The following is an 11,267-nucleotide window of genomic DNA, read 5'->3' on the forward strand; positions in this document are numbered from 1 at the left end:
GATAACTTATAGGGAAAACCTCTAAGTGATAACAGAACAAAGAAATCACAATGATTCTTCAAAAGATGGGGCTAGAAGTGCTTCATTGCCTTATAGACCGCATAAGCATGTTTATCAATGGCAAGGTATTTAAGTTCGGGTCCTTGTAAGATAGCACTCATAAAGGATATAGGCTGCTTGTTATTATGATCATCTTTCTACATAAGCACAACAACAAAAGAAGTATTAGAAGCGAAGGCGTGGATCATGAAATCCTTGTTGAAATTTGGGTTGCACAGGGCTGGTGCTTTTGTGATTTCTTTCTTAATACGGGAAAATGCATCCTTCTCCCTTTTATCCCACTTATATAATACATCCTTCTTCACCATCTCCTGCATAAGTTTCACTATTTGAGTGTTATTAGAGATGAACTTGTGGAGAAAATTTATCTTCCCCAAGAAGGACTGCATGGATTATTATTCACTAGGAAGGGAATTTGCCTGATAGCCTTGACCCTTTCAAGTTTAACTTTAATCCCACTTTTTGCTATGATGTGGCCCAAGATATTTCCCTCGGAAACTGTGAAGATGCTCTTCTTGGGATTCAAAGATATCTAATATTTTCAACATCGCTAAAAAAATTTCTTCAGACGGTGCAAGTGGTTTGATATCCTTTTCAAAAACATTGTGAAATCATCAAAATATACCACTACACTTTGACTAATCAAACTGTGAAATGCGATGTCCATCGCACGTTGGAAGGTCGCACCGGCATTGACAAGCCCAAATGACATTTTTCTGAAAGCAAACGTGCCCCACTTCTTTCAGAATGTTGTTTCAGTTTGTCAGGTTCTAAGACAAGAATCTGGTTGTAACTAGAAAATACATCAAGCAAAAATGATCCACATTGAATGTCACACTTTATAAATGATCCAAACATCCAACAACTTCCTTAACTCCTTCTGAATCAGGGGCTCAAGCATCGGGTGTACTTTCCATAACTTCTACTGAAAAGGCTTGGCCCTTTCCTTTATTGGAATAACATGATGGATTATTCGCGTGTCATAGGTTTTGAGCTCATCATACATCCATGCAAAGACATCTTGATATTGCTTAAAATGGCGGATAAAGGTTTTCCGCTCTTGAGGTGTGCAAAAAGTACCAAGATTGAAAGACTTTGGATCAGTTTCTATACCAAGATTGATCTATTCGTACGACATAATTGAATTGTGAATTTTCACATTTACTGGTCCTCAATTTTTGTTTGCAAGTCATACAACTTTTCTAATGATACCACACCCTTAGGCATGGGATTCTCTTTGTTCGCTCGAGCCGCATCTTGCAATGCTTTTTCGTGCTTGTCTTCAGTAATGGACGCATATTTGAATGCATCAACGTTCACCATGAAATTCAATATATGTTGGTCATCATAGAAAACATGAAAGTTAGTGCTATTGTGAGGGACATATGGCTTATAAAGAAGTTCAAAAGAAAAATCGTCCCTAAGCAGTGACAACCTAGCAACAACATTTCGTAATGCATTTGCAACCACATTACTTATTCTAGGAACATAAACTATATTGAAAGCTTGGAATTGAGAAATAAAATGCCATTCCTCTTGTTGATAACTTTTCAAATTAGCTGACACATAGTGTATAGTATTTTGTACCTGTCATATAATGATCTCAGAGTCACCTATTGATTAAGTACCCCAACTTTGAGGTCAATGGATTTCTATGAGCCCAAGATTAGTGCTTCATATTTTGTGGTGTTGTTAGTGCACTCAAATTATAAGCGACAAAAAATCATGTGTTTTCTCTATTGCAGGTATATTAAAAAACAACCAACTCCTAAGTGTCTTGTGTCTTAGAACCGTCAAAATACAAAATCCACACATTAGAAATACCAAGGATATATCCTACACTAGTACTACTAATATCTACTGTACATAAATTATTTCCGCCAGTTGGACTAGGAAGGAGTTCCAACCGTGTGTCTGGTGGGACTGCGGAAAGACGAACAAGGCAGTACTGAAGGTCAATCTCCAAAAAATTGTTTCCAAAAATTAATTATTCTGCAAAAGCAACAAGCTCGTTTTTCCCATTGAAGGGTGTGATAGTGTGTTTCATGTAAGGTTTTGTTTCTACCCGAATTTGGTTATTCCTTGTACGGAAGCCATAAATGCGACCAATTGGCAGCAAAATACCCCTATAGTTTCTTAGGCCAATTTCTACTTAGCAATACACCATAGGCTTCCAGGATGTCCATAATTACTATGTTTATGCATTGGTGAACTTAGTGATCAGATGATATGCAAATAAGAACGTTTCTGATTTCACCAATAACTTGGACAAAAGACTTGTCCAGCTAAATAATCTATGCATCAGCCTTATCCCATTTGGAATTGATTTTCTTGGCAATATACAATGGCACTACATTTACATATGCACCAGAATCAACTAAGCAATTGTGAACATTGTAATTAAAAACTTAGAAGGTTAATAAAAACAGAGGGCAGAGAGTGTTAGCTTCTAATGTTAATGCGCTAACAACTGATTTCAGAGGACCATAAGACGTACCTGATCCCTTTTGCAAAGAAAAAGCATTATCACCCAATGAAGCTAGTCAAGGGCTCAAACAAGCAGTTCCCGCTGGCTAGCTATCCTTGTAAGCTTGAAGATTGAAATATTTGCATGAGATTTCTTCATGTCTTCCACTATATTATAATCTAGTGCAGTAAGCATTGCCGAAGTGTTTGGAGGAGCGGATTTGTTTGAAACTTCTAGAATAATGGACTTTCTTTTACTATTGACAGAAGTATTATTTACTCTAGGAACATTTCCAGAATTGTCCTGAGTGTTCTGAGCTAAGTTGAAGGGCAGTGTGATTTTTCTTAATACGTGTTCCTTCAATTTTTTCCTTGTCAACTCTTATGAGAGAGTGTCCAAGAGTATGAGAGAGAGAGAGAAGGCCCTTGGCTCCTAAACTTGTATCGACTATTTTTTTTATGAGCTGAGGCCTCATTCAGTGGTGGTTCTTTGGAATTTTTCTTCTTAGCAGTGAAAACACAACTGAAAGCATTTACCGCATGTATGATACCCACAATCTCTTTAGCCACAACATATTCTTCCTTCTCTTGTATATTCTCAGTATGCTCATCTGAAAGTACTATATCAATGATGTGCGTATCCAAAGCATTCATGTTATGATTCCACTATGGGAATGTATTTTCTAAGTGATATTCTTGATGAAAGGAACAATATTGGTCCATACCCATGCTTTCAACATTAAACATGACATTCGAACTCCATGTAGACTTAATCAGCTCATTGCTATTTTTATTGTTGTTGTTAGTCCTTCTCAAGAAGTTGAATTTGGGGGTCTTGCTACTGATAGTGGTCTCACTTGTCCTTTGTTTTAATTCTTCCAACTCATTGGTTAGAGTCTTGATAGTTTGGGACAAGCTTTCAAGATCAATGACTTCTTTATCTTTTGCCTTGCTCGAAGAGGCTCGATATGTTTTTCCAGTTTCCTTGGAGTCTTTAGATTATTCATCATCGACAATGACTCAAATCACATGCAATTCATTTTCAACTGCGATGGCTTCTTCAAAATTCTACGCCAAAGTGTCTTTCAAAGCTCTGTTTACAAATCGTGAAATGTTTGGCGGTAAGGCAAAAGTGTAGTAATCAATTATGATGGAGTCATGAGGCTTCATATTCATGGGAAACTTTTTCAATCTCTGATTGAACTTCTAGTTAAAATATTTAAAGTTTTCTTTCTTCTCCATCTTTAGATTCCCTAACTCCTTTAATAACATGGCTGGGGTTTCGTCATCAATGAAATTTTCAAAAAACAATTTTTTAAACCCCCTCCAATCCTAAATTATATTTGCAGGAAGACTATGATACCAAACAATTGCTCTACCCTTCAAGGTACAAGGTAAGAGTCTACATGAAACATTGTCATGACATACCTCTAGTGTCTATAGGTGTAGGTAGAAGTTGTCAAAATGGTCTTTCGCTTTCACTGACTTAGTAGGGTCATATTTCATTAACAACTTTTTGGGTGTCTCACCATCTTATGTAAAATACTCAGAAGAGCAAGTGGGCCCTGAGACATCCAATCCAGATCTTACCCTACCATGTTCTCATCTATGTGATCCTCCTCCTCTTTAGAATCTAAGGAATCTTCACCATCTAACCCATCAAAGAGATCGTAAAAAAGAACCACAATATCATCTGTGTATCCTTCGTTGAGAGGTGGAGTTTTCTCTTGATGTTCAGTATCGTCTGCAAATTTTGCGAACCCTTCAAGGGTGTCACAACCAATATTCCAACGTGGAAACCAAGATATCATTACTAGTTGTTTCTCTTTGCTTCGGAAAATGTGGAATATCCTGGGCTCCAATAATCAATCCAATAGCCTTTGCGAACTTACAGGTGATGGGTTGAATTTCCCAAATCTGTTCATAAGTAACGTCAGAAGTTGGTTTTGAGCCTGGTTGGGAAGATCCTTCTGTCTTAGGAATATGAGTTGGAGAGGTAATGGGAATGTTTCTACCTTGTCCAGAAGAATAATTATGTTGATGTGTGAAGTTATAAGCCATAAAAAGCTGGCTGGCCTCCTTCTATTGCCATAAATGTTGACAGTGTTAGACTTGCCAACATTCAAAGGGGTCTCCCTGATATGTAGTTCCAACTAGACCTCACACCATTTAGTGTAGGAGTGCCATCTGAAATACGGCTTGGTTGTCGTCTACTTAAAGCTTTTCTTTTGCTTTAGTTGTCAGCAAGAGAGGGAATCAAAAGTGTGCATTCTAAAAGCAAGTAATTGTGTTTGGTGAATGTTCAATTGAAAGTACATTGAGGTTCTTCTACTACAGAGGGAGGAGAAAGTGAGCCTCTAAGACAGAGGTAATAGTACCACCCAAGTAGAGACACACACAAACATGAAATATTAGTACATTTACAGAACAATCTTACAAATATTCATAATCCATACATGAATAATGTGTTGGCCATTAGGCTTCAAATATTAAGTAAAAGTCCCAAGATGCATGAATACAACGAACATCACTTGCTCCAATAGTGGAGCGTTGGAGCCACTACTTGCTCCCCAAAAGTACTAACTTGTATCTTTGATGCCTTGTAGGAGAAGCCAAGGTGAAAAGTCATTTTCTTATAAAATTAGGGTGTATAGATAACAAATGGGGTGATCCTTCACCACTCTTATGACTCTTGGACTACCCTCATGACTTTTTGACTTTCCTATGACTTTCAACTCTTACATGACTCTTTACATTCTATATATGTGCTTTGGACTTCCACTTTACAATAAATTTTCAAATATACATAATCCATAAACTGATGTAACACATGATGATTCATGTCATGACATGACATGATACTGATGACATGGACTACATGATGACATGGCAATGTCAATCCATTCTTTGTTGCCGCTTTCTTTATGTATTATTGAAGATAGCGCATGATCTCTTCTTCCACCTTCGTATGGCTTAGAGATGAGGAATCTTCAGCGTTATTTGTATCTCAAGCTATTGTCGCAATACGATATCCCTTTTATTCCTCTTAAATAATCAACTTGTACTTGCAGGTACATAGGTGTCTTATAAAATGGCCTCCTTCTCCATCTCTTTCATCATCATCCTATCATAGCATGATAGAATACCTACGACTACAATTCACTTATGACAAGATGACATCACTAAGATAAAACCCTAATCTAAGATTCAACATGATGATCCATTGGCTGAGATGAAACTGGGTGGCAGGATGAGAAAGAGGCTCAGGGACCGCGTAATTGCAAAATTAAGGCAATCATGGGTCAGGACTAAGCCTTGATACTTGTCAGACATCATTTTGTCATTGTCCCTGTACTCCCCATTCCTTGATCCTGGAGGACCTCTATAGTGAACCCTACATGCTTTCCCATCATGAAGAGACTCCCATTATGTCCCTCTTCATGAGAAGAACATTTCCCTTTTGCATCATTTCCCAAGAATCTTCCTTTTACCCCAGTTTACAAGACCGGCGCTAATGGCCCATTTACTCCTCGCACCGATTTGCAGAGTTTAAAACTCAGCCTAGAAATGTATGACATGGATGAGCCTTTTCTCAGTCACACCGATCCTCTTTTGGAAAGTTTTTCAAATATGGAGTCAAAGCTTCTAGGTCTAGAAGCTCCGTAACAGAAGTTTGGTAAATGGTTGGGCTGAATGGAGCTAAGGAAGTCAATTTGGGCTCCTTTCCCCTATTAAGATGGAACAAACCAAAGAGATATTCCCTCTCCCATCATAAGAGGAACCATCTCCCCTCCATCAAAGCTATATAAACTCCTCCTTTTCCAAGCTAATCTAGTCTTAATCTTTTTGGAGCTTGAATAACCAACAAGATATCTATAGCTTGTAGCTTTCTAGTTTATGTTTGTGGAGGGAGAATAGTGTGTTTGGTTTGGTTTGGAACTAAAGGGAAGAAGGGAATAAGCCTTAAAACTTCCATTATTTGGGCTATCCATGAGATGCTACCAGAGGTGTGGGAACTTGGATATGTTGGAGGAGACCTGCAACATCAAGGCTTTGGTTGTAATCTCTTTCTGAACTTATATGAATACATCTATGGATTGATTTCCTACATGAAGTGTTATATTACATTTGATGGCTTAAGATTCCTTGACCTTTCAAGTAGGCTGAATGCAATTTGTATGCTATCATGTTTTTTGTTTTTGTTTGTTTTCTTGCCTCAGGTATTTGAAGGAATGAAATGAAAAGTCGCTGGAGTAAGGAAGCAGGATCATCACCAAGCGGAGTAGCGTTCTAAGGGGCAGGTCCTCTTGTTTGATTCTAGCCTAAGGAAGTTTTCACTAGATTGTTTTGTTGTGGCTAGACCTACTCTCTCAGGCTAGAGGAATTGCCTTTGTCCGCATCGAGAATTTACCTACACCACAAATTGGCGACTCCGCTGGGGAAGCCATCCTCTCATTTGATTGATTTTAATTTCATGGTTTGTGTGAACTTTTGTAGTATCACCTTTTCCCTTTCATTTTCTCTACTTTGCTTGGTTTATTGCTCTTAGTCTAAAATTTACAGTGGCAGGTATGGCTTTGGCCTTTGAAATTTTTTATTTTTTCTTGAAATCCTCGATCAACGCATTTAATTTTCTGATAGTCGCGTCGACCAATGCAATTTTTTTAAAAATAGTCGTGCCATACGCCCTTGTGGTGGTTGTTGTCAGTTAGGCAATCATGCTGATTCCTGTAGGTGAAGACCAGGGCTTCTCTTGGATCATAACCAATGTGTCTTGCCCTCTTAATTTTTTCCTCTTAGCCTGTTTTTCCTGTGTTCTCCCTGACTGGAAAGCTTCATTAGCTTGGTTTGTGTGCTTGTTTGGTTTTCCTTTTCCTTACTTGATTTTTGATTCTTTGGTTGGTTTGTGGCTTTAGGGCATCTAGGTCATCATCCATTCAGCTGTTAGTGTGCTTAGCAAGTCAAGTTGTTGGTTAGCTACTCCATGCATTTTGTTTTTTAGTCCTTGTTGAAAATAGCAACAAGAAATGCTAAAAATAGCACTGCTATAAATAGCATTTTGGGATACATTCCAATTTTAGTTAGTCCCTGAACTAAAATTGAGAATTAAAATTCGAATTTGATTTTAGCAGCTATTTGAAAAATAATTAATTAATTCATCTTGAGTTAATTAGTTGTAGAAAATCAAACATGAAGTCTATGTGAAGACATGAAACATTTCCCCTTTGATTGAGGAAGTTATCCCTTGATTAAGGAGATTAGGATGAGTTGTACTTTGAGTTGTAATTAGTTAGCTCAGTTAACTGAGTTAAGTCCAGTTGGATTAGTTCCAACAATTTGTTGAACTGATTGTGAGTTTAGTTAGTTAATGCATGCATGCATGTAACTACTTCACTTCAGATAACTGAATATTCTCTCATAAATAACCCATGCATGTCAGTTCAGTCAAAGACCCAATTGAGATCAGATGATAGGACAGTGTACTATCAGTTGCAAGAATATTCCATTGAGGATATCTCTTGCATGTAGAAGGAATTCATTACTTGAAGATTGTGTAGTTACTTTTGAGTCTGGTGAGTTGTGTGAGAGGTCAATTCACACAAGTGGTAGCCAAAGGACCCAGGAGAAACTGTGCAAGGGAATAGGAGGCTTGGAGGACTGGAGGAATGCATATGTTGTGTCTATTCAGTCTATGAGTAGCATTGAGGGATTGTACTGAGAGTTGGACAGATTGTGAGCTAAAGCTTTGTGTAATCTGGACATATTTCCACTTGTATGATAATATAGAGATCAGGGTTTTTAGCTGAGGCTTTCCCCAAAGTATTCTTCTATGTTCATGTGATTGATTTCTCATTCTCTCTTATATATGTTCTATTTGATCTTGCACAAAATCGATTAAGCTTCCGCAAGTTTGTTTGTAGAAGTAGATCAAGTATTTTTCTTTAGTATATTGCATTATCAGGTGATCTACAGTGAGAATTTCTACATGCTATCAGAGCAAAGGTGACCAAAGCGAAGAACAATATACAAAGAAGGGAGAAGTTTGAAGTTTGAAGTTCTTGATTATAGAATTTTAATTCTCATCACATCTCAAATTTCACCAATGGCGTTCAACGGTTTGAGACTCGAGTATGCCCTTGATGGCAGCTCGAATTATAGAGCCTGGAAGGATCGCATGGAAGTGGTATTAGAAGACAACGGTTTGAAGGACTTCATTGATGATGAAGTCCCCAAGCCAGCAGCTACTAATAACCAAGAATTGGCAGAATGGAAGAAATGTGTGGCTAGAGTAAGGAGAATCCTTCTGGAGGGAGTTCTAGACCACATAGACTCGAGTCTCCATGGGAAGGAGACACTGTTTTCAATGTGGAAAACATTGAAGGATCTATATCAGAACATCAACGGTTAGAGGAAGTTGGTGCTGAAAGACAAGCTTCAAAAAATCAAGTGTGAAAAGGTGACACGATCTTTACATATCTAAACAAGATCACCACCTATAGGGATCATCTTGGAAGTGTAGGGATCACGACAACTAATGATGAAATGGTGAGTCTTGCTCTCCTCGGTCTTCCTAAGAGCTGGCATAGCTATCAAGACTCGGTAAATGGAAGAGAGAAACTGCCAGATTGGGAACGACTTTGGTCGGATCTGATGCAGGAGGAGATAAGGAGAACCACCAGAGATGGATCTTCATCAAAGCAAGATGATGAAGAAAATCTAGCCTTAGCAAGTAAGGTGAGAAAAGGGAAAGGGAAGGGGTCCCTTTCCAAATCCAGTTCTTCCCATGGTGGGAAGAATATTGACAAATCGAAATTGAGATGCTTTCATTGTCAGGAGGTGGGCCATTATGCTACGAATTGTCCACAGAAGAAATCCAAGAAAGGATCCTCAAAGGGATCAGATGGTGAGGCACTGGCCTCACAGTTCGAATTACATTTCACCCTCATCACATGTATGGTTTCATCGATGGTGGGGTGTTTTTGGTACCTGGATAGTGGAGCTTCATTCCACATGACCGACCATAAGAATCTTTTCAATACCTTGGAGGAGAAGGACCTCCAGATGCGCATCAGAATGGGCGATGATGGAAAGTACCGTGTTGCAGGTGAAGGTATGGTTGTGTTTCAGAGGGAGCATGGAGCTCTTCTCACCCTGACTGATGTAAAGTATGTGCCGGGTCTGAAGAAGAATCTTGTGTTCATCGTTATGCTGGAACACAAAGGTTATGATGTAGTCTTTAGTAAAGGAAAGGCATTCCTAAGGCATATCATCACTGTACAGACCAAGAGGATTGGGATTCGAGTAAAGAATCTCTACAAGTTGGTGGTAGACGACTGTGTTGCATTGAGTTCCAAAGTAGAGTTGGTGCAGAACCAAGATGTTGGCGAGCTATGGCATAGAAGATTGGGCCACTTGCACCATGGGGTCTTGAAGATCATGCAACAAATTTCTATCAGACTTCCCAAGGGAAAACTGGAGCAAATGGATGCATGCAAAGATTGTACCTTGGGTAAGTATGCCAAATCTTGCTTTCAGGATCAAGATAGTAGAGCTGGAGCAATTTGGAGAAAGTTCATGCAGATGTGTGTGGACCATTCTCTACAGCCTCCACTGCTAAACAAAGATACTATCTTATTTTTATTGATGATTTTTCTCGTAGATGTTGGATCTACTTCATGTAGAAAAACGATCAAACCTTCTCAAGGTTTTGTGAGTTCAAAGCCTTGGCAGAGAAAGAATCTGGAAAGAAAATAAGGGCCTTGCGTAGTGACAATGGTGGACAGTATGTCTCTAAATAGTTTAAGGACTTCTGTGCAGTAGAAGGAATTAAACGGGAGTTGACGGCACCCCATAACCCACAATAGAATGAGGTGTGTTAAGGGATAAAGCCTCCTAGGGATTTGGATCAGAACCCTAGTAGAGCAGGAGTAATCCACAATAAGAAACAAGCAAATAACTCAGGAAAAATGCTTAAACGAGCAAACTATGAGAGGATGTACATACCCGACGTCCTTCGTTCGGGTAGTTCCAGCAAGGGTTCAAACCCTCTGCAACTCCTCACGATCTTTGAACCTACAAAACAACCAATTCAAAGACACACAACATCATATAGATAAAGCATTATAGTGAAACCAAATTTATAGCATATAAATAGATGGTTAGTTATACGTTGAAATAGTCATTCATACATAAACCATAACAATAACATCAAATGCATAAACAAAGTTGATATCAGGAACAAGACAATGTTTCTTTTATTGTAGATAACTATAATCAAAACATAGAAAGAGTTCACCTGAGTCTTCCACTTCTGGCTCCAAGTGGAACCGTCCTCCAAGTCTATCCAGTCCCGATCTTCAAAAGGCTTCTTCCATAACCAAGACAAGGATATCTCCCACAAGTGAAAGGATATAAAATCTCAAGGAAACAAGGGTTTCCTGAACTTGGGGAAGTGCTTGAAGCACAGGGATCTTCAAACTTGATCAGGGGATAATCTCAGTAGAGTAATTCTCTATTTTCTCTCCTCCTTAAGGCCTTTCCATTAGAGTCTTTTTATACTTCTCCCAAAGTAGTTTTTTAGTTGGGAAACAGTTGGGCCACAGGCACTAATAGGTAATCAACACATAAAACCTGTGATCTACGCCCATAATTAAGGAAATTTAATTTTTTTAAAGTGTTTTAAGACATATATGTGGGTTGGGTATAGATTGACCCACATGTACATGCATTTAATACAGAGC

The sequence above is a fragment of the Pinus tabuliformis genome, chromosome 3_1, assembly GCF_031772625.1.
Source record: "Pinus tabuliformis cultivar Carrire ecotype Pingquan chromosome 3_1, CPIR1, whole genome shotgun sequence".
NCBI classification, from domain to species: domain Eukaryota; kingdom Viridiplantae; phylum Streptophyta; class Pinopsida; order Pinales; family Pinaceae; genus Pinus; species Pinus tabuliformis.